We start from the raw sequence: 21,123 nt of genomic DNA, 5'->3' as shown, positions 1-21,123 counted from the left end.
TTGGGATTTTCACTGCCATACCTCAGACAACATGGATGTTATGCTGAATTGATCTATGGATCAATCATTCAGCACTTTTCAGAGGCTCATGCTGCATTTAGAGAAATAAAAACCACAGGAGACTGTGTGAACGCTGTTGTCTTGTTGTGTGGCAACCGCTGCTACTCCATTAAAAAGCAGGTGTTGCATGTCAACACTGATCCGAAATCAGATTCATACGGCAATGATGGATATTTTCATCGCTGCCATGACTAAAATGTATGACTAAAATATATCCTAACTATAACAAAACAGCTTTAGTTTCATAATCTTTACCTTAACCTTGTGTTGGTAAAAAAAAAAAAAAAAATCCACTCTTCCAGGCTTCTACTGGGGGCTGCAATCTCATTTGTTAAAACCTTGTGCACATGCAGGTGCACTGCTGCCAGGCATGCTCGATTCCCCTCCCCAGTAAAACTTGGCCTACTGTCTAGCCTACCTCAGCCATCGTAATTTAGCTTAGCATACTGTAGCTACAGCTCACCATTTCCTGCTTGGGTCAGATGATTGTTTCTGTTTTCATTTTCTCCGACCGTGACCACTTGAGATCTGATCGCCAGAGGGCGGTCACCGCACGCTGGTGAAATGCCAGCATGGACACCTTAGGCTTGGTGTCGTAACATCCTTTTACTAAGGAATATTATGGCTTTTACCCAGACGCCAAAGGTGAGTCCAAGGATATTATATCTGCAGGCTGTGTAAAAGACATGTACCAGTGAAGGACATGCAGACCACGGATACATTTGCACACGTGAGGGTTCACCACACATTGTACACATTACTCCAAATCACATCTATAATGTTAACTACTCTCCTGGAGCACGGAGCAAAGTTTTGGTGAGCATACGGAGAACTGAGATGTCAAAGGTCAGATCCATGATGGCAAACTGGTTTGTAAATAAGGATTTAAAACTGACTTGTTGCTCGTGCTGATTATCGGGGCTCAGCGGGTAGACATGGCACTCGACCAGAAACAAAAGGCTGCCCACTCTAAAAAGTGACCTACACAAGCTTTAACAGCACCTCAGCAGTACTTGCTGAGGCGGGGGGGTGGTACCTGTTCACCTTTTGTGCCCAGACTGTCCCAGCTGCTGCCTTCTGGTCACAAACCTGCTTTTAGGAAAGCAGGTTTGAGCATACAGGTTTGCTTTAAACTACCAGAACCCCGTCCCACCAACGGAGGCCAATAATGTCAACTCTCTGCCCTGTTCAGCTCTAATGTGTTCCAAGCAGAATTAATTGACAGCTTTCTGTTTAGTCAGTTTGTGAGTAAATTGGCTACTTTAATGTCATGATATGCTGCTGGGGTAAAGTCATATTGGAGGTGCTGAACCTGCAGCAGTAATTACGCCCATAATATTTAATATTCCCAGAGTGCATAGCACTGCACTGGGCCCTGTGTGAAATGGAACAGCAAAATTGTCTTCTGAAAACAGTGGTTTTGATGTGATTTTCATCAGGGCTACATTTTTTGAGGCACTCGCTGGTTGAGAGATCCCAGCAGCAGCATAAACTATGTCATCCTGGGCCCGCCACTCCGCTCATTCTAAAAGAAAATGTAGCAGAACTAATAACTCTAAATATTAGTTCAATCATTCACAGCGGCTAACTCCGAGCTCTGCCAGCTTTGAACACTCCACAGGCAGAGATATTTCATCCTTGCTTTGTGATTTCACAGCCACCTCGCAAATGCAGCTTATGATCTCATTTCAGTTGTTAATGTATTCCTGTTCTTCCTTCTCGCTTTGTTCTCGGGGAGGAAAGTGTTTAGTGGGCCTAAGTAATGATTTCTGAGAGTGGTGTTTACAGGCTTGAATGGGAATGCCAAGAGTGGAGGGAGAGGGCGAGGCTTTTGATACCGCATGTAAATTTAATTAGGTTTTCCACTCGAGCTGGTGGTTTCTGTCCCTGCTTCAGCCTGGACATCCAAATAGAGATGACAGCAATGCAATTTGTGCTTTTTCAATGAACAAAGCCACAAATAAAGCAAATACTTTGTGTTGTGCCTAGTTCAGTTATATTTGAGAGTGTTAGTGTTATTTTCATTCAGGCATGTATGGGAAAAACATAGGGTCAAGTTTTGGGGAACTTCCAAATAGCTCGTTTCCTACATATGGGAGGTACATATTTGCAGATATCACAACTTCCAGAACTCCAGCAACTTATTTGTGTTTATAAATTGTATTTAAATAGCTGATGCAGTGTCACAATGTTTGTTGGCTCGGTTTTCTCATAAAGCTGTTGTTAGAAAAAAAGCAAACAAGCTACACATTACCCCAAAAAACAAAAGAGACAAGGCATGAGTTCAGAACAGTGCACTCAGTTACAGCATGAAATGAGGCAATGCTAAAATTGTTATTCAGGTCAAGTACTGTACTATGCTACTGAATGAGCACATTTTAATAGCTCAGGATCCCCAAGGCAACAAACTCCATTCAAATTCCAAACACGCCACTATCACTTACTGACCTTGAAGAGTCTTGTTTATACAAATTGAAATTAAACAGCAAAGAGGAGGAAAATCATTCCCTGGTTTAATGTACCCTCATGAAGTAAACAGATCACATTGAAAGAATATTACTTCCCCCATCACTGAGATAATGAACATTATTTCACTGATAGGAATGCTTACATATTCACTGCGTGGTCACATAGCGGGACGTTCACCCATAAAACACACTCAAAAGAAGGAAAAAACAACATCTCCCATCTGCAAACTACTAGAAAATGCACGAGGGGTTGTTATGATTTGTAGTCTTTGGGTGTTAATGTCTATAAAACTTTCTGTAATGGAACTGGTTGGGTGGCAAAGAGGCGGGAAGGGGACGGGGGCAGCATCACCAGAGCTAGCGGTAAAAGCCTGGGTCCCCAGGGTCCTCTATATGTCACCCGGCTCTGCATTGCTCAGCGGCCTGCTGCACACACGGGCCAACCTTTTGAAATGTCAGCGCGATAAAATCCGATGGATTCAATGTGCCAGACCCAGCGGTGTCAAACGCCATTAGTTTTAATCCTATTTGCGGTGAAATTGCTCTTGAAAGGTAAAGGGATCTATAACTGTCTGCGGCCCTGGGCTAGGCCATTGTAAATCTCTCTGTGTGCTGATGGCTCCTCTCCGAAGGTTTATAGGGTTGGAATGAGAGTGTCTACATGCTGGGTGGAGATGTCGGGTCCCAGTGAACTGTTTGCTAAGTAATGGAGCTGTAGAGGACTGAGGGAGGCCGTGCATCTCACTGCATAGTGTAGTATTCCAGTCCACTGAGGAAAGAGCTGTCCTTTCCACTCTGCCGCTCCCTGTTTGTTAGGGCCAGCAGAGCACATGGACTCATTGGTACGGTGATGACTCTATATGCTCTGGTACACTGTGGCCTCTTTAAGCTCAACTGCTGCTGCTCAGGTCTCTTGGTCGTGGCTGGGATGTTGAGAACAAAGAACAGCAACATCACTGTGCAGGTGCACTTGGTACAACATTAGATTAATGTAAAACAAGGCAATAAGACCAGGTAAACATAAGAATACTGTTTAACTAGGCCCGAATAGGACAGAATAGAATAGAAAGGCTGTAAAGCAGGTGGATCTTGCACTGCATTCTGATGAACTGACGGCAGGTTGAGGTTTTAGTTACCGACATTACAAAGATTTCCTGGAAGAGAGTCTAATCTTGTTGCTCGCGGTAAACAAATAACCACAGTTTTTCTGCCTAAGTCCGGTAAAAAGCCAAGATATACGAGAGGATGTGGCCAGTATTATGAAGCCTATCGCTCTTGGGGGGAAAAAAAAAAAAAAAATGCAGCCCAGCCACACTAAACTAAGTTATCAAAGATAGCAAGATGAGCTAACTTCCAGAATTATGAACGCTATGGTTGGCTGACAATAATCACTGCCTTTTATATTTTTCATAAATGTTGTTACAAGGCCATTGAAGTTTGCCTGTTAACTAACCTGCACTCCGAAAGACTGGGATTCTTTGAGGTTGATGAGATCATTTGGGTCTCCAGGGAATGTTTGCACGACTAAAACTGTAATCTGTGACTTCAAGTAACCCCTGCTCCCATTCTATATTTTCATTCAGGAAGTCATAGCAGATGCAGATTGGGGAAGTATATTTATTTGTATAGGGTGTTGTGTATGCGTTGAGTCAGTCTGCAGCCGCCTTGCACAGTATCTGGCGTCATGCACTGTATGTCTGAACCACTTCCTCTCTCATACGGAGAAGGATGCTGGGAGCAGCTCTCCACTTCCTCTATCTATGATGACTGTGGTTTCCGGCGAGACTGACACTGTGGCTAGATGGCTGTTGATTCATACAACAGCAGAAGATAGCACAACACATTAGGTGGTATTAAAAACACATAAGCACAGATGCCGGAGACTTCCTAATACCTAAATAACAAAACAAACATACCCATATAGTGTAGAGGGGGTTTGAAAAAGAGCAGAAGAGCGCCATCAGATGTGGTGGGAATGCATTTATTCTTATTTCTTTAACTGTCATACATGATTAGTCGAGGGAAACAGGGCAATTTTTGGTCTGATTACTGTCCCTGACCCTGATCAAGTGACTTAACTGATGCACTCATGCTCTGAATAAGAGACTCAATCCAAAACCCAAAATGCAAATGTAAAATGTGTTTGCCAGTGAGCTAAAACAGTTTATGGTTTCACGCTTCACCTCTCCTTTCAGAGTACCCCTTTACACATTGATTTGGCTGCTTCCACTGTTTTGCCCCTGTTCTTGAAAACAATCCAAACAGCGCTGCGCGGCGCAAGGAGAACCGCAGCTGCCGACTGCATTGTGCTGGCAACCTCACCACGCCGGCCAATCACGAGTGGCCGCTTGTTGGTTGTTTCCATGCCGTCTCCCCGAGGTGGTGATTGCATTTGAGCCTCGGCAGAAAGCAGCATCGGCACGAACAAGCCAAGCATGGCTCTCTCCGTCTCCCCAATGTCATATAAAGTCCTGTTATGCTACCCAGATGCTGCACTGTGGCTTAGGCTTCCAGGAAATCATCATTGACTGGGAAGGTCAGCATCCTGTGGCTGTGGTCGGGTCTCTCTCTCTCTCTTCGTGTGCGTTTGTGTGGCAGGCAGGGTTAATATGAGCCAAGTATGAAGCATGGATATGTGGACACACCACAATCACTGGCCACAAGAGTACGCTGTGGTATCATGGTAATGTTACTAAAATCCCTCTAATTTGGAATATCAAGGATAAGCCTCTCCCTTGCTGGTTGGAACACCAGATGGTCCCTCTGAAGCTCTGTGTTGCTGCTGAGTGTGTCCAACTTTTGGACTCGGATTTGATTGTGGAAGCAAATGGGCTTTTCTGGTAGCAGTGCATGTAAGGCCAGACCAGAAAATTCACAGGAGGGAATTTCCACCGTCCCCAAAACATTACAGGCTCAAGCTATATTTCGCTGGCACGTGCGCACGGCGGCAGCAGCTTGACAAAGACAAAGCTACCTGAGCTCCAACTTGCAGCCCCACAATATTTGCATTGCGAGCCACAGCCTTAACTAACCCTCTCCGAAGGGGGAAAAAAAAATGAAACATCCTCACACCTTGTGGGGCTATAAATCAATTTTGAAATAACACCTTTTTTTTTTTTCCAGGGAGTTAAACAAACAGCCATTCACATGTTACACGGAGGAGAGCACGCTGCGTCACAAAAGCAAATCTCATTTCAGCGTAATTCATTCAGATTGTGGTGTCAGGCGTGTTCAAATTCAACATCAGATATTCAGGCGGCTCCTGCCAGCCTTGTACATGACACTGAATAAAACATTTGCGCTGCTGTGCGCGTGTGGGTGGGGTGTGGGGGGTGTGGAGCTGAGGTGTGGCGGTGGTGGGAGGGTGGGGGTGGGGTGGGCAGTAGATAACTTCCAGTGCAATTTACTGTGGCTGGGAGTGAAATAGATTTCAGCCGCAACCTCGCTGTTTGTCATCTGCAAGACTCCCGTGCAGACAAACAAATAAAGCAGGGGGGATCATTTGCTCGGCTCCTGCGTGTTGTTTGTTTTGTTTGTTCTGAAGACTCGTGACATTTGGCGATGCCGCTATAGTTCAACTCCATCTGTTACAGTGACAATTTATGTGGAATTTATGTGGCTCCATGTAGCTTTTTTTTCTTTCTGGGGCCATTCATATTTAAAATGTATACCCCCCTTTGCACTGTGATGTGTTTAAAATTAAAGTGCCCACTGAATGTCATCTGAATGTAATTTATATTAAATGAAAGTGCATTTACCTTTGAGGTTAGTCCAATTTGTGTAACTGTATAGTGCTTTCTATTATACATGGAAATTTAAGTGCAGCATCAGCCTCCAGAGTAACTAAGTGTCAGCCTTAGACACAAATAGGGGCTCAGTGCCTTGCTCAAGGGGACTTTTGGCAGTCACTGTAAAATGCCTCAGAGGTGGCCAAGTTCAGCATTGTAACCACTAGAAAATGCTATTATAGTAATACAAATAAATAAAATAATATCCATTTGATATATTTGACTGGGATTGTTGCATTGCCTGTGCTGGATGTGGACAGCTGCATGAGTTTCCTTGTTTATTATAAGGAAACACTGACCTCAAGTGGCCGTTTGGTTCCACAGCACTCAGACTGCACTCAGCCTGTCTGCACCACTGCACTAAATGCACTAATCGTTATGGGCTCTGTGGTTAGCAGCTCTATGTATAATTACTACTAATGCTACTGCAACAGCACTGTAACATCCCCTCACACTGAGTGAAAGCAGCGCTGAGGAAACGTCCTTCCCCACATGTTGTACAGCCATGTTCAAGACTACTTACGCTTGTCTGCTGAAGTGGCAGCCAATTACTCATGATAAGTGGAGTTTGTTTAGTGGAGAGTTAAGTGTAAAATAAAAAGGAACTAAAAAGGAAGCATCACAGAGGCCCAAAGACATCATTCAGACGGCTGCAAAGAAGCATCTGTCTGCTAAACTAGACCTTGTGGTCACAGCAAAAAGTTATTTCCCCACCTAACTGCAGACATTATTATATCAGCCGCATTTCTGGAGACAGGAAATTATCATTTGGTCGGTGTAACAAATAAGTAGACGCAGGTCATCAAACTATCATCCTAGAGGCAACATTTGTGTTGAATGCTCCCCACAGTGGATTATTTTTGGATGTGGCTTCCAATTGGGTTTCTGAAATTTTGTGTTTAATCTTGTCTCTCAATTAGGAAGATTAAATAAAGGCTACAAGGTTAAATACTTAAGCTGTGTGTGTGTGTGTCTGTTAGTGACAGACAGGAAGAGAGAAAGAGGCTCTTGCCATCTTTGTTTTTCATCATTCTAAGGCATTCTAAAGCAAGAAAACCAAAACCAAGTGTGCCCTCCAAACTGATAGTTGTGCAAACTGTCTCATAATTTATTAGTCATTAGTCATCGCTTTGTCTTGTCCCTAAAATCTGGGCTGATATAAGTAAGTTTTTGTGGAATATTTTCTTAGGAAATGACACTAGATGGAGAAACTCTGCCACAGCTCAGACAGAGACAATAAATAAATAAATAAATAAAAATAAACAGCTTGATTGAGGGTCAGCAGGGGGCAGCATCGACCCATCCTACGTATCAGTCATCTCTTCACATCACCCACTCATTGTTCTCTCCTCTCCTACTGTATGAGATCCCCCATTGCCACATAAAAATAGGCAGGCTGCTGTGTATCGCTGCCTTCAGGCGCTGTTGGAAATATTGTAATTATGACTTGAGCTGCATCAACAATGCAACAAGGTGGTAAATGCCACGGGGAACGTCTGGATTTTCTATAGCTGAGCTGCCGAGGTGTGGCGTTCAGAGGGTGCAGAATACTGAAGCCATGGCAACAACTGATAGTAAAAGTGATGTGTGCAACAACTTTTGTCCAAATAAATAAATAAATAATCCTCCAAGACAACGGTTCTATGCAAGCAGAGCATTTTCCCACCACATAAAGTAGCTCTGTGCTCAGCCACCATGAAACTACTTTTTTTTTTTTTTTAAAGGTCCATTTATTTGTCATTTCCAACCGAGAACACTTGAATGCTGCAGCAATTTTTATTTCCAACTGTCAAATTGCTATGCCGGAGCTGACAAGAAGCACCTGAAGGCAGCATATGAAGCCCGCTAACAGGCTCACAACACCTGTCTGTTGCCATGTGTTCGTCCTCTCTCTCCCCTTCACCCCCTTCCAGTGCCTTCTATAAAAACCCTGATCTAATTACGTGCTCAATTGATCAGCAGGCCCATTTCCGCTCTGTCTTCATTAATGGCTAATTAAAAGATACCTATAAAACCAGCCAGATTACGTTATGGCCCCTGAAGCCCCCCTCCCTTGCCAACACCTTAAGAGGGGGGTGGGGAGTGGGAGGGGTGGGGGGGTGGGGGCTGATGGATTCAGTAGTTCCTCAAGGATGAAGAGAGAACAGAAATATCCTACTCATCTGGAAATACTGTTGCTTTGCTTTACTGAAATTTGTAAAGCATTCAAGACTGCATGAACAATTAAAATGTATTAGGATGAATTAAATACATCAATTAGTTGCAGATATTTGTTTATGTTCTCCCTTTAAAAGAGAACATTAAAAGATATGTCATTTGTGATTCCCATGGGTAGCCAACATTTTCTATATGAACAAAAGAGCATACACATTTAGTCATTCTATCTATTTTCATTAAATAATACTGATAATACTGACAATGGATATTACCGTTTTTGAACTCAGAGCAGGGCAGAAGGCTAAGGGGGTGTGTGTTCTGCTCTGCCTTTGTTTGATCGCACAGTTTACATCTTAACAGGCAAAGAAGCATACGATTATTATATTCAAAAATTATTAGGACAATAGAAAAAAATACTACATATCACATGATTCTTGGTTTAGCTGTTTGAATAGGCTGAAAGCTCAGCGGGAATGCTTGAAGGTTAAGCAAACCCCTTAACTTAAAGCGGACCCCAGGAAAAGTAGTTCTTGCCAAATGGGGATGAAGTTAAACAATAAATAATAAAACTGCTGGAAAAATTTAAATAAAATAAAATATAACTCTCCACATCTTTCAGGAAAGCTATAAGTACTAGCTGTAAGGCTACATGTGCAAGTGGATAGCTCTCGCCCCTCCAGGCTGTGGAGCTGCAGTGGTTCACGCTGGGCCTGAGGTCGGATCAGACACAGTGGAGGAGAGGTGAATTCATCAGCCCCCGCAGAGCCTGCAAGGCACTCTGGCCTTATCCATCATCACGCAGCCCGGCTAGCTTACTGGGAGAGGAGCAGAGGGGAGCAGACAGGGAGAGGAAACAGAGCATAGAGGCTCTCCCTCATATAGAGTCTGAAATTTTGCCTGAAATGTGCCTTTGAAGGCTGATACTGATATTTTTTTCCCACCATAGCCGCAAATAGCCAATATTTTGTGGCAATATTCAGAATCTAAAAATATGAACATTTTCATAACCAAATAAATTCAAGGATGCAGTATTTCACCAAGAATTAGATTTTTTTTTTTTTTTTTTTTTCCCAGGCTGGGTAACACTGAAGCTCTCCATTGACTTTCAGCCTGATGAAATTCTCTTTATTGATCAGCAGGTCATAAAGGTAGGGTGAGGCAGGTCACATCGCAGGTTTAACAGGCTGCCACCAAGTTGTATTTTTAGGATTATTATTTTTAGGATGGACGTCGGAAGACACATGCCTGCAGAAGGGGTATATTTGAGGTCTGAGCTGTCAAAGGGGTTAGTTCAACTTGATTGGGTGGCTTCAGGTTAGTGAGTGGACAGCATGTCTGTGGATGGAAAGCAGATAACAAACCGAACCACCCCCATATGTGCATGATGCTAAATGCCTCAAGCACCCCTACAGGAAACTAGGAGGCTGGTCTTGATGACTGTTTCACAGTATTCTGACATTCCTAATGAGTATCTAAAACAGCTGACATTTGAGGGCTTAATTTTCTTTGGAGCAGTCTGATGGTGTTTTGGTATGTGTAAAGAACCTCTGCTCCAAACCAGGGCACAAATGATCTGACTGATCTGAGAAAGACCCACAAGAATCAGTGAACTCTGGCATGGTCATGCTAGTGATGGCAATCAAAAACTACATACAACATGCATTTTGCACGTCAGGAGCTTTGAGGTAGGTGCTAATTACTCCTCGGACTGCATCGTGGAATTAGAAGGACGAGTGACGACCCTTCCCTCCCATGTTGACCGTTTGATAATCACAGTTTACAGTCGGAGGTCCAGGCAGGGGAGAGAACATTGCAAAATTATAGGTCTGGAGGAAGGCTTTGTCACCGTTGGAGCAGAGCAGGCCATTTCTAATTTACTGCAGCACTCCTAAGCATTGGCTATAGTTCTATATTGAACAAGGCTCACAGAGGCCTGCAGCTGAGGCCTAAAGAAAAGGGCAATTCACTCTGACCGATCCTTGACAAGCTTCATTAGGAGAGATGACGTTATTCGCAGAGCTTCATGAATAGGACCCGTTTTACACAATGGCAAGAACTTCCACATTTAGATGGAAATTAAACTTTATGTAAAAGTCAATAGTCAACACTGCCATAGGCTAAATAGACTAATTTAAGTATATCTTGTTGCTGGGCAATTTTTAGGGAAAGTGTTGGCGGCTCCTCAGAAACAAAGGCTGCATATATTGGGACTAGTGTATGCAGTGCAGGGCTAATGCAGCTGTAAGTAATGTTAGTTCACACAATAACACTATTTGATATGGAGGTTTATCTGTGATATGGATCCTTATCAATTTTCATCAGCCAGTTAATGATAATAACAAAATACATCCATTTACATAATGACCTGTCTTATCCCTGCGCTAACTCTACTACCTGTAACTCATTTATAAACTGTAATTTCTTTAGTCGCCTGTGACCTTGTTTTGAAAAGTGCTATATAACTAAGGTTATCTACTGTATGATTTTACTACTACTGCTACAACAGATTCAGACTTGAAAATGAAAGCCCAGGGTTAACATCAATTCACATTGCAGACCTTGACCCAGACGTTTTGGGGATACCACTACCCTGGAGTATGGATTATTAAGACCTGAGCTGAGGGTAGTGAAATCAAAATTGGATATGAACTAATGGAGATGTCCCACATTCATAGTGACAAACGGCTGTAAGCCTTGAAATCTCTGTCTGTGGGGAGCTGTTGAAAGCCAGAAATTTCAGCATCTGGGAAGTAATTATTGAGTCACCGGTTTAGATCAACAGAGCCTTTCATCCCCCACAGATATATTAAGGGCATTTTGTTCTTACTTATTTCCTGTTTTAATAAAAGCCCAGTATCTAGCTTCAGTGCAGCTTCGGCTACAGCGTATTCCATGTAGCTCTCCTCCCCACAGGTAGGTCTGATAGCCAACACCTGGCCAGTTCCACCCCCCTTCTGTCATACAGGAAGAAGTCCACATGGCTCAGTGGGGCCCACCATCATATTAGTTGTCATTCCCAGCGGGGTTGGCACTGGGAACGGGCCAGAGAGCTGTGGGGTTATTAAGAGACTCGGCTTGGCATTGCTGAACTCTTTGGCTCCATGCTGGAGAAGGGCTTATATTGAGCTGATGGGCTTGAAGAGCGAGAGGAGACAGGAGGGGGACAAGTGGAAAAAGTGTGTGTGGTGTGTATGCATGTGTGTGAGAGCATGCACAACTGTGCTTCTTTTCGCGCGACCTGCCGATGTGTTCATCTCCCAGTATGTTTGTGATTATGTGCGAATGTGAGCGTGTACAGTCGCGCATCAGTTTTCCTGCATTTTTATTTGTTTATTTCTAGGCCTGCGCCTGTGTGTGTCTGTGTGTGTGGGAGGACGATCACAGACGCTCTGATCTGAGGAAGCGAGATGCCAGTTCACTCTTTTCTCTCTCTCTGTCTCTCTCTCCTCTTTTTATCATTCTGTCTCCTCTCTCTCTCTCCAGAGAAGAGGTGTGTGTTTATAACAGTGACATCTGACCAGAGAAGGCTTGCAACTCCCACTGTGACAGTCACACATGCAGGCACAGACAGACACGCATGCACACAGACAAGCGCACAGACACACACGCACACACGCACACACACACACACACACACACACACACACACACACACACACACACACACAGGCTTTGCAGGTGAGTTTGTGCAGTCTGCCCCCCCGACTCAACCCCTGAGGCTCCACACTAAGCCTATTTCCAGCAGGTGAGAGGGTCTGCTGTGCTGGCAATCACTGCGCTGAGGGAGCCAGGAGAGAGAGAGAGAGAGAATAGAAAGAAGGGGAAAGAGAGAGAGAGAGAGCTGCGGAGGTCTGTGACCATGTTCCGATTGCCAGTGATGTTGGGTGGAGAGTGGGAGGGAGTGGGAGTTGCATTTAGTGAAGAGACGCTGGAGAGTCAGGTGGGGAGACAGGTAATGCGAATCAGTGTTGCGCGCACACACATACACACACAGGCAGTCACACTCATACACACACACACACACACACACACACGACCATTGCTGTGGTTGCTCTTGCAGGGTTTGTATGTGCCGATCCACACAGCACGTTGGCTCCAGGTTGACAGCTGCTGACAGCATAATAAAAGCTGCTGTGTTTCAAGATGAGCGTTAATGAATAAGTGGTCAGGAGGAGGATGTTGCTCACCTCTGGAGTGAAGTTAATGCTGTGGTAATGCAAGTTCTCCATTTTATTGATCTGCGGGGACATTAGCGAGGCACACTATTAACTGAGATGCCACATGTGGTATTAATTAAAGCACTTGAGCCTCCCCTTCCTGTCTCGGGTAACGTTTTGTAGCTTAATAATAAATTCTATTTACAGCAGGAAATTGTCAAAGTCAAAGTCAAAAAAACTTGAAAAAAAAAAAAAACAGGACAATTCAAATTGTGAGCAGATTCCACTTGATGTTCCATTGAGTAAGCACAGAAATTCATCAATGGGCTTTGACAGCAGAGAAGTGCAATAAAAGTACAATGAAGTATCAGCAAATTGAAAAGCCCTGCTGTCAATTAGGCTTGAGGTGAGAGGGGAAAAAATGCTTACCAGCTACAAAAATTCAACAGCAACAACAACAAAAAAAAGAGGATGGCTTTTGCCATTCACTGCCAGCAGCTTGCAAAGCAAGACAGAACAAAAAAGAAAACGTTGGTGTTTCCACCCCTTGCAGACTGAAAGGCTAATTTTGATTGCCGTGCGCCCCTGAGGTTAAACTTTAAAAACACAGACACAGACAATTCATAAAAGGCTGTGTGGAGCAAATGACCTCAAACATGGATGCTTAGCGATGCAGACTCTTAATAATCCACAGTGCCCCCACATCACTTTCTGTAGATCCCAATGTTAGTGGAGCTTTTTCAGCTTACAATAACACTCAGCAAACCACTGACATAGTGTTAAGTTAAAGGAGGGCAAGCTACAGTATGACTTTTAATCAGTGGTCATTATAAGGCAAACAAATCAAACCAAACCAAAGACCCTATCCTCATATAACATAAATGATTATAATACTACTTATTGCCACAGAATAGAAACTAAACCCAAGACATTAAGATGTCAGCCTGAAAAAGTGATTAATCCTGAAAAAAAAAAAAAAAGCAGTTCAGCAGTTAAGGTAGGTTTACCCTCCACAACATCCCAGAAGCTAAACGCAAACACACCATTTAGCGGACTTCCTTTCATGTAATTATCTTTTATAATGTTTTTGACCTCGCTGTTATGATTTGCTTTTATGTTTCAGGCCTTGGTTTTATATTCATGGCCTTACTTTCATGAATTTGTGTTTTGCAAGGCACCGTGTGTAGGGACCGTGCTTTTTAACCGTGCTTTGTAAGTCAGTAACAGCTTTCCGTAGTATTAGTAATGTTATTACAATCATTTGGCTGTGCGGTGTGCATGGCTGATCTCAGAATTTCCTCGCGTTCTCCACAAGGTGTTGGAGCCCCATGTTTGCAACAAAGAACGCTGACGCAACTGAGAGACATTCCTCCCACGCCTCGCTGCCTGGGCTGTGATGAGATGTAACACCCTGTTGACTGAAGCCTACTGCAGGCTCACTGTCTCAATCATGTGCTCAGCCGCGATGCCGTGGGTGCCGCTGTGTGTGTGGTTGTGTTTTTGTGTATCACCCGTCGTGCAACATCACTCATTTACCCACTGTGTATGTGTGTGTGTGTGTGTGTGTGTGTGTGTGTGTGTTAATGTGTGCTTTTTCAGACCTTTAATGCTGAGAGCAATTTGAGAGCAATTTAAAAAAGCAGACTATAAAAACAAAGTAAGTCAAAATAAGCTTGTTTCCAGCTGACTGTACAATAAGTGGATTGCACATGAAAAAGGTCGCCAGGAACGGCTAAAGGAGCAGTTCACCCAAAATACAAAGGAGATATTTTCCCACTTACTCAAAGTCATAGCTTGGATTCTTAACCGTATAGTTGTATTTGCGGTTTCATGTGAGTGTAATACATCCGCCAGATTTGGTCCATTAAATCCCTTCCCTGTCCCTGCAAGAATAAGAGCCTCACTGGCAGTGCACTGCTCCAAAATGAGTGAAGCAGACACACACTGGAAAACAACGCAACTCTGAGCGCTGATACAAGGCTGAACATTTGTTTTGAAAGATGCACAACAACACATTTGTTTTAGTTTCACTTTGAGTGTTCACTTCAGCCAGCCCCGAAGTGTTTTCTGCTGAAATGCCACCACTGTGTCACCCCATGTGTTGAATGTGTGGCGGTGGCAGTGATATGGCAGAAAATAGGTCAGTCGCTGTTGAAACCGGGGGACAGAAAAGAGCGATGAGAACGAAACTCAAACAAACATCTGGGGCTCTATTTTCCCGGCGCAGCGCAGGGTGGCGCAGTGAGGCGCACCCCGCGCAAAGCTATTTTCGACCAGCGCAACCCGTGGGGCGCACAGTTTCTTATTTTCCCAGACCGAGGTTCGCCGAGATGGGAGTGGCGGCGCAGCAGGGGGAGGTGCCGACAGATTCAACCTGGCGCAGTGACATTTTCGTGCCAAAAGGCTTCGCCGAGGTGCGCCAAAAGCTCGCCTCCTGAAACCACGTCTACTTTCGGCGCAAGGCGCAGCGGGGCCGGCGCAGTGGAATTTTGGCTGGCAGGCGGGCAGTGCGCACACGTCTCCAAAACCTCACAGATTGTCAGGCACAGTAACAATGCATTGCATGCAATAAATAACCACAAAAAACACAATTCAATGCTATAATCTCAATCAGCACATAAATGTATCTCCATATCGACTGTCCCGACACAACTGATGTCAGATCAAAGGAGATTGGTACTGTTTGGCATGCGCAATGGAAACCCAACCTGATCACCTGTCAGTCCGGTAATTTTTAAATGCCCGGTGAAAATATTCCCTCTAAGCACAATTTGAATTTTATTAAAACAGTCAATTTTCACGTAATTTTATTTATTTATTTAGTTATTTAAAAAAAAATAGACTGCGTGATCCCTGTCTCCGGTGTACCAGAGAGAGAGAGAGAGAGGGTTTTTCTCTGCAGAACCGGATCAAAACAGCAGCGAAGTCGCCTGGGGGAGAACAAGGTCACAAGACTGATGCACATTGCAAGTTGCGGAGAGACACTTGAGACTTTCGATTTTAATTCAGCTGCTGAATTTAGTTTTTATTGCATCTATTTGATTTCAAGTTGGCAGCACGCAGCGTTATTAAAATGGTATGAGCCAGTTTTTTTGTTTGCAAATTGTAGTTGCATTTGTTTGCAATTGTATGCAACGTTCACGTTAAAAGAGCACAGGCTTGTGCAATATTTATTTATTTATTTATTTTAGACGTTACGCACTTGAGTCAATTGACGGCACTCATTTTATTTGATATAGCCTACTTTTCAATAAAAATATGATGCTATAAATTGACATGCCTTGATATCATTCTTATGTAGCCTGCATATAATTTTAAGCTCAATAAATTCAGATAATATTTGACCGGAATTTCAAACATTTGTCCGGTAAATTGAAAACCTGCCGGTCACATTGTCCGGTGCCAATTTTTTTTTCTAGGGGAAACCCTGATTCCACACATATAGAAAATGTAAAATGCATCGGTTCCTTGCCAGACTCTGGGCGTTTAGAACAAACAAATGTAAAAGCTTTCATGAACCGGATTTTGTTTTAATCTCTAGTATGTCGTTGCATCAGTAAGTGACGGGAGTCAAAAGTTGCAAAACAAACATGTATTTATATGAATACTGCGAGGATTATCCTTTGATGTAAAAACATTCATTAAAAATGGGGGCTTCACAGTTAAATTTATATTTGCTTGTAAAAATCAATAACTTTAACAGAGGGTGACAGAGCTGGAAAAAAGAGAGATGCGAGGCAGGTAGGTAATGGAAAGACAGGGGACTCAGGAAGACGAATTTAAGGATAGATGCATGGATGGATGGATGGATGGACAGATGGATGGCAGGTAGCTCCAGCGACATTCCAGCAGCCAAGACTGGCCTCACTGCGTGTGTGTCGCGGCTGCTCTCTTTCTCCATGTCAATTGTGTGAACGTTCATTACGCCTTCGCGCAGCGCATTTTAAAGGTGAGGACAGGGGCTCATTTGATTGGTTTAAAGTGAATCGGCTGTGTCAAACCCACTCCACGCCTTCTCCCCTCCCTTGCGCCGGTAGGAGGAACGGCGCAGTAGTTGCGCCAAGGCGCACGGCGTGCCAAAATAGCAAAATCCACTTGGCCACTCCCAGTTGGCGCAGCGCAGCTGCGCTGCGCCTCCGCCTCGCCTGGTCTGCGAAAATAGAGCCCCTGGTGTGCATCCTTTAAAACAAAATTTTCACCCATGTCTCAAAAATCATGTTTTCTGGTATTTCTCTATTTCATTCATTTTGGAGCAGCTGTAGCCCCCACTCTCATGACAGGGATGGATTTAATAGACCCAGCTTGGTGGATGCATTACACTCGCATAGGGCAGCAAACACTACAATATGGATATGAATCTAACCCGACACTTTAATGCGATCCATCCATCCAGATCGTTTCTGTGTGATTTGGCCGTCCACCTTTGCTTTGTTCTCACTGGTGGCAGACGTACAGTTTGCGAGTGTTCTTTGGCAGGAAATGGCACCCAACAAAACTCTTTGCTCACAAGAGCTGTGTGTTTTGCCAGGTATCTGTGTCAGTGTTTTTGGAAAGAGCTATTGTTGCCGAGTTTTGCAGCCATCCACACCCGCTGTCTTGGGATGAAGGGAGACGGAGTGGAAACCTTGCGAAATCACAACTATTTGGATGGATGGAGTACAACTGGAAGAGGAAAGCACCTTTTTTGTATTCAGTGAACTGTCCTTGTAGGGGGCATGACTCTCAGCTGTGTTCAGTGCAGTGTGTGACTTGCAGGTTGCACAACTAACTCTGCTTTGTGCTAATCTAAGAGTGGGAATGCGGCGCTAAGAAACCACACTGCAAAAAGTCCAAATCTTACCAAGATTGAAACATGAAACTTGAAACATGAAACAAATTTTGCCAATAGAACAAGCAAATTTTTACTTGTTCATTTGTGTCACAAGTAAAAATTTGCTTGTTCCATTGGCAAAATTTGTTTCTTGTTTCAAGCTAATTTTCACTTGTTTCAAGTAGATTTTCACTTGAAACAATTGTCTAAAGACAAGTAATTTCTGAGCTGATCATGTCTTATTTTAAGTGTAATGAGATATTTTGACTAGAGACATTTTTACTTGAAATAAGACAAATAATCTTGGTAAGATTTGGACTTTTTGCAGTGCATCATTATCATTACACAGCCAAATAAAAGAAGTGCTTTAATGCACTGACTGGAATTAATAATTAATTTTTTTCAAGGAGCATTTAAAACTAGTTTAGGCTTTTTAAAGCATCTGGTAATAGTCAGTGGAATGTATGTGTGTCTGCATGTGTATATCCTGTATTGTGGTCATGGTGTTTATTTGTGTGTGTGTGTGTGTGTTTCTGTGGTGTTTGTGTGTGTAATGTCTTCTCGTGACCCCCCCACCACCTTCCTTCCCTGACACCTCGGAGAGAGGGAGAGAGGCACATCGCCCCTCCGTCCTTGAACAAAAGGATCCCTGAGCTTGCTGCCTGCCACCATACCGGCCTCCCATGGTGCATTGCTCAGCCATGCGTGAGGCCATGAAGGACAAGGGGAGGCGGGTGAGGTCGGAGGGGGGGGATGAAGCAGCGGGGTGTAACAGGGCTCTTCGGCAGCCCGGCTGACCTTCTCTTTGGCCACCCCTTCACCTCCTGCCCCTAATCGCAGGCCCTGCCCCAGCAGCCCTGCCTCGCTCTGCCGGCCTCCTGCCCTCGGTGGCCCGTCACGTCTGGGCACCTGCGACCGAGCCAGTGGGAGTTGGTTAAGAGAAAACACGCCCTGCATGATGCCCTCAAGATTTTAATGGTCCAGTGATACAAAGATGGAGATGGAGGTCTGCTTGCTCTCTCTCTCTCTTTCTCTCTCCCTTTTTCCCCCTCTCTCTTCTTCTATCAGCTCCTAGCTTTGTGGTGATTGAATTCCGACGAGGCTGGATTTACAATTGCAAGCCGGGCGCCATTACCAAAGCCTCTCTCTCTCTCTTTCCCCCTCTCCCTCTCTCTCTTTCTCTCTTTGTCTCTGTCTTCCTTTCTTTCTCCCACTGCCTTTACCTATCCTTGTGAGGCATAATGACACGCTGATGCACTCTGGGTAATGGGCAGAGGAGATGGAACAAGCTCAGTAGCGTGCCCTTGAGATTCCAAATCAAATAGCGTCTTAACCCTTACACAAATTGATTCCTTAACCCCACAGCCGACGCTGCTTGAACCCTGAATTATGCCATTGATAGGCAGGAAATCGAGAGAGAACACTTCGTTTTCATCCTCAAAAAGAATCCGCCGCTCAGAGCGCCCCTTCCCTTCGACGCAGTGAATAGATAGATTGTTTATTTCAGTTTGAACTATTTCTGATAGTTGGCCCTGAACGGTGCAGGAAATCGGATTTCATTTCTCACTCGCACAACCCCCTGCCACCTCTAATCCGGTCGCAGCTACCGCAACCCCCCTCCCCCCTCTCTAATAGGCCTAGGAAAACACGATTTCCCCACCACATCAATAAGCAGGGGTTTATTCAGCAGTGTGGTGGTCCGTGTGGACTGGCTGGCTGCCCTGCCTATATGACAGAGTTTTATTTGAGGGAAAGGATAGTGAGGCGTAGCGAGGCGGGGAGATGGATGCTGCCATGCGAATGGAAAGCAACAACAGATTATTGCCACCGCCACAGAAAAGCCACATAAGTGTAATTTTGTTTTTTTTTTTAAATCTTTCTCTACGTTGAAGTTTACACGGTCGTGCCTGTTGAATGAGTTTCATGAACCTTGCTTAAAACCATGCAAAAACCATTTGTATGACTCCGACATTATATAGATGTCACTGAGAATATACACATTCCTTTCCTGAAAAAAAAAAAAAAACATGCTTTTCATAAATACTAGGTTTTCACTGAACCGCAGCATTAATACCTTCCTCGCTTTGGGCCCCTGCGAGGCCAAAACATCCCAAAACTCCTGCAACTCCCCGGCTACCTGGCCTAGTTCCTGATCCCTGCCGTTACCCAGCGAATTAAGGCACACGCTGAGGTACACTGCCACATAAAAACATGGCACGATGCTATTTTTAAAAATACTCATGATCTACATTTGAGGATTTTTATGACCTTCTGTGGGAGCGGATGAACTGCTCAGTCGCTGGAGGGAAGAAATAGAACGCGAGGTCCCATCCACGATGTTAATGCACAAACGATTCGGCGGAGAAGTCAGCACAAGAAGGCTACAGAGTGACTATTCGTATTACATGATGACAGCCGGGGATGGAGGTTGTGGTTTTTAATAGCATACTTAATCATTGTTTCACTTGGCTAGGCAGACTGGTATGTAAAGGTCAGGGCTGTATTACATTTGCTCTAGCTACCAGGAGCAACATTGTTTCAGGATGAACCAACAATAGCTCATTCTCTGTCTGCAAAATGTGAACTGCTGGTCATGGAATAGTACAATGCATAATATCTATTGTGAAAATTTTCCTTCCAAATGAGGTTCACCTTTTAAAACAAGTATTTAAAAACATTTATGAAGCCAATGAAATGGAAATAAATTATTTTATACAGTAACGCATAATGGAAGTGAAGGTTAACAGTGTCGCGAGCCACTGCTACAATTGCAGTGATTGATTTGAATTTATAAAAGCCTTATCACAAATGTGTTGGACATGCAGGCCAGAGTGATACATTTCCAGCCTAAAATAAATCAAATTTTAACATCTGGAAAAAAACATCTGTGTACACTACTAATATTTCGCATGACTGATCGTTGATAGACATCAAAAATTCCTTGAAGATCACGCAACTATGAAAAAGCCATATTGAGCTCAACTCACACGGTGCTGGGAAACATTAACCCTACTCAATGCACCATACCAACAGAAACATGAAACAGATTCCCACCATGCACTCATAATCTGAACAAATATACAGCTCGTGAACGCAGCATTCAAACTCTATAGACAGCAGATCTGATTATAACTCGTACAAGAGCAGCACGATACAGGCTAAGTCATAGATCTCTGAATCTTTGGCTAAATACCTCAATATCAGTATTGTAATGATATTGCACAGCTGACTGTAATTTCATAAGATGTTTCCACACCTTTAAATCCAGGACAGACAACATACACCATATCATGATTTCCAAAATCCCAGACAATATCTCATCTCCTATCACAGTATCAATACAATATCAATATATCGCTCACGTCTTACTCTCATAGTGATTAAACAGTTGATACACCTCAGACATTTTAAGATAAGCAGTTTACTGTACGTTATTTGAGCTGTACCTGTCAGCCAGGAGGCTGCCCTGGAGGTGAAGGCCCAAATGCAGGACGTCAGGAAAAGTCAGATGTAGCTGGTGAATGCCAGCATTTATTACGTCTCCCCACAGTCAAAACAAAAAGCAGGAGAAAGCCACTCGGCAAACAGGTAAGAGGCTTCTTAATGGAACAAAAACACGCGAAGCAAAACAGAGTGCAGGAACAAACAGGCAACGCTGAACTTCAGGTGATGCTAATAATCTA

General features: G+C 43.8%; 1 protein-coding gene across 3 annotated transcripts in view; it reads right to left on the bottom strand.

Moving 5' to 3' along the window:
- Positions 1–21,101, bottom strand: part of LOC115364703 (uncharacterized) — a 66,092-nt gene extending 44,991 nt beyond the window's left edge. For all 3 annotated transcript variants that reach the window (XM_030059256.1, XM_030059258.1, XM_030059257.1), the window contains exon 1: positions 20,887–21,101. The gene's annotated coding sequence lies outside the window, so the exon portion shown is untranslated. The remainder of the gene's footprint in view (positions 1–20,886) is intronic.
- Between the last annotated feature and the right edge of the window lie 22 nt (positions 21,102–21,123).

The sequence above is a fragment of the Myripristis murdjan genome, chromosome 9, assembly GCF_902150065.1.
Source record: "Myripristis murdjan chromosome 9, fMyrMur1.1, whole genome shotgun sequence".
In the NCBI taxonomy this organism is placed as follows: Eukaryota; Metazoa; Chordata; class Actinopteri; order Holocentriformes; family Holocentridae; genus Myripristis; species Myripristis murdjan.
This window is presented reverse-complemented; position numbering and strand designations above follow the sequence as displayed.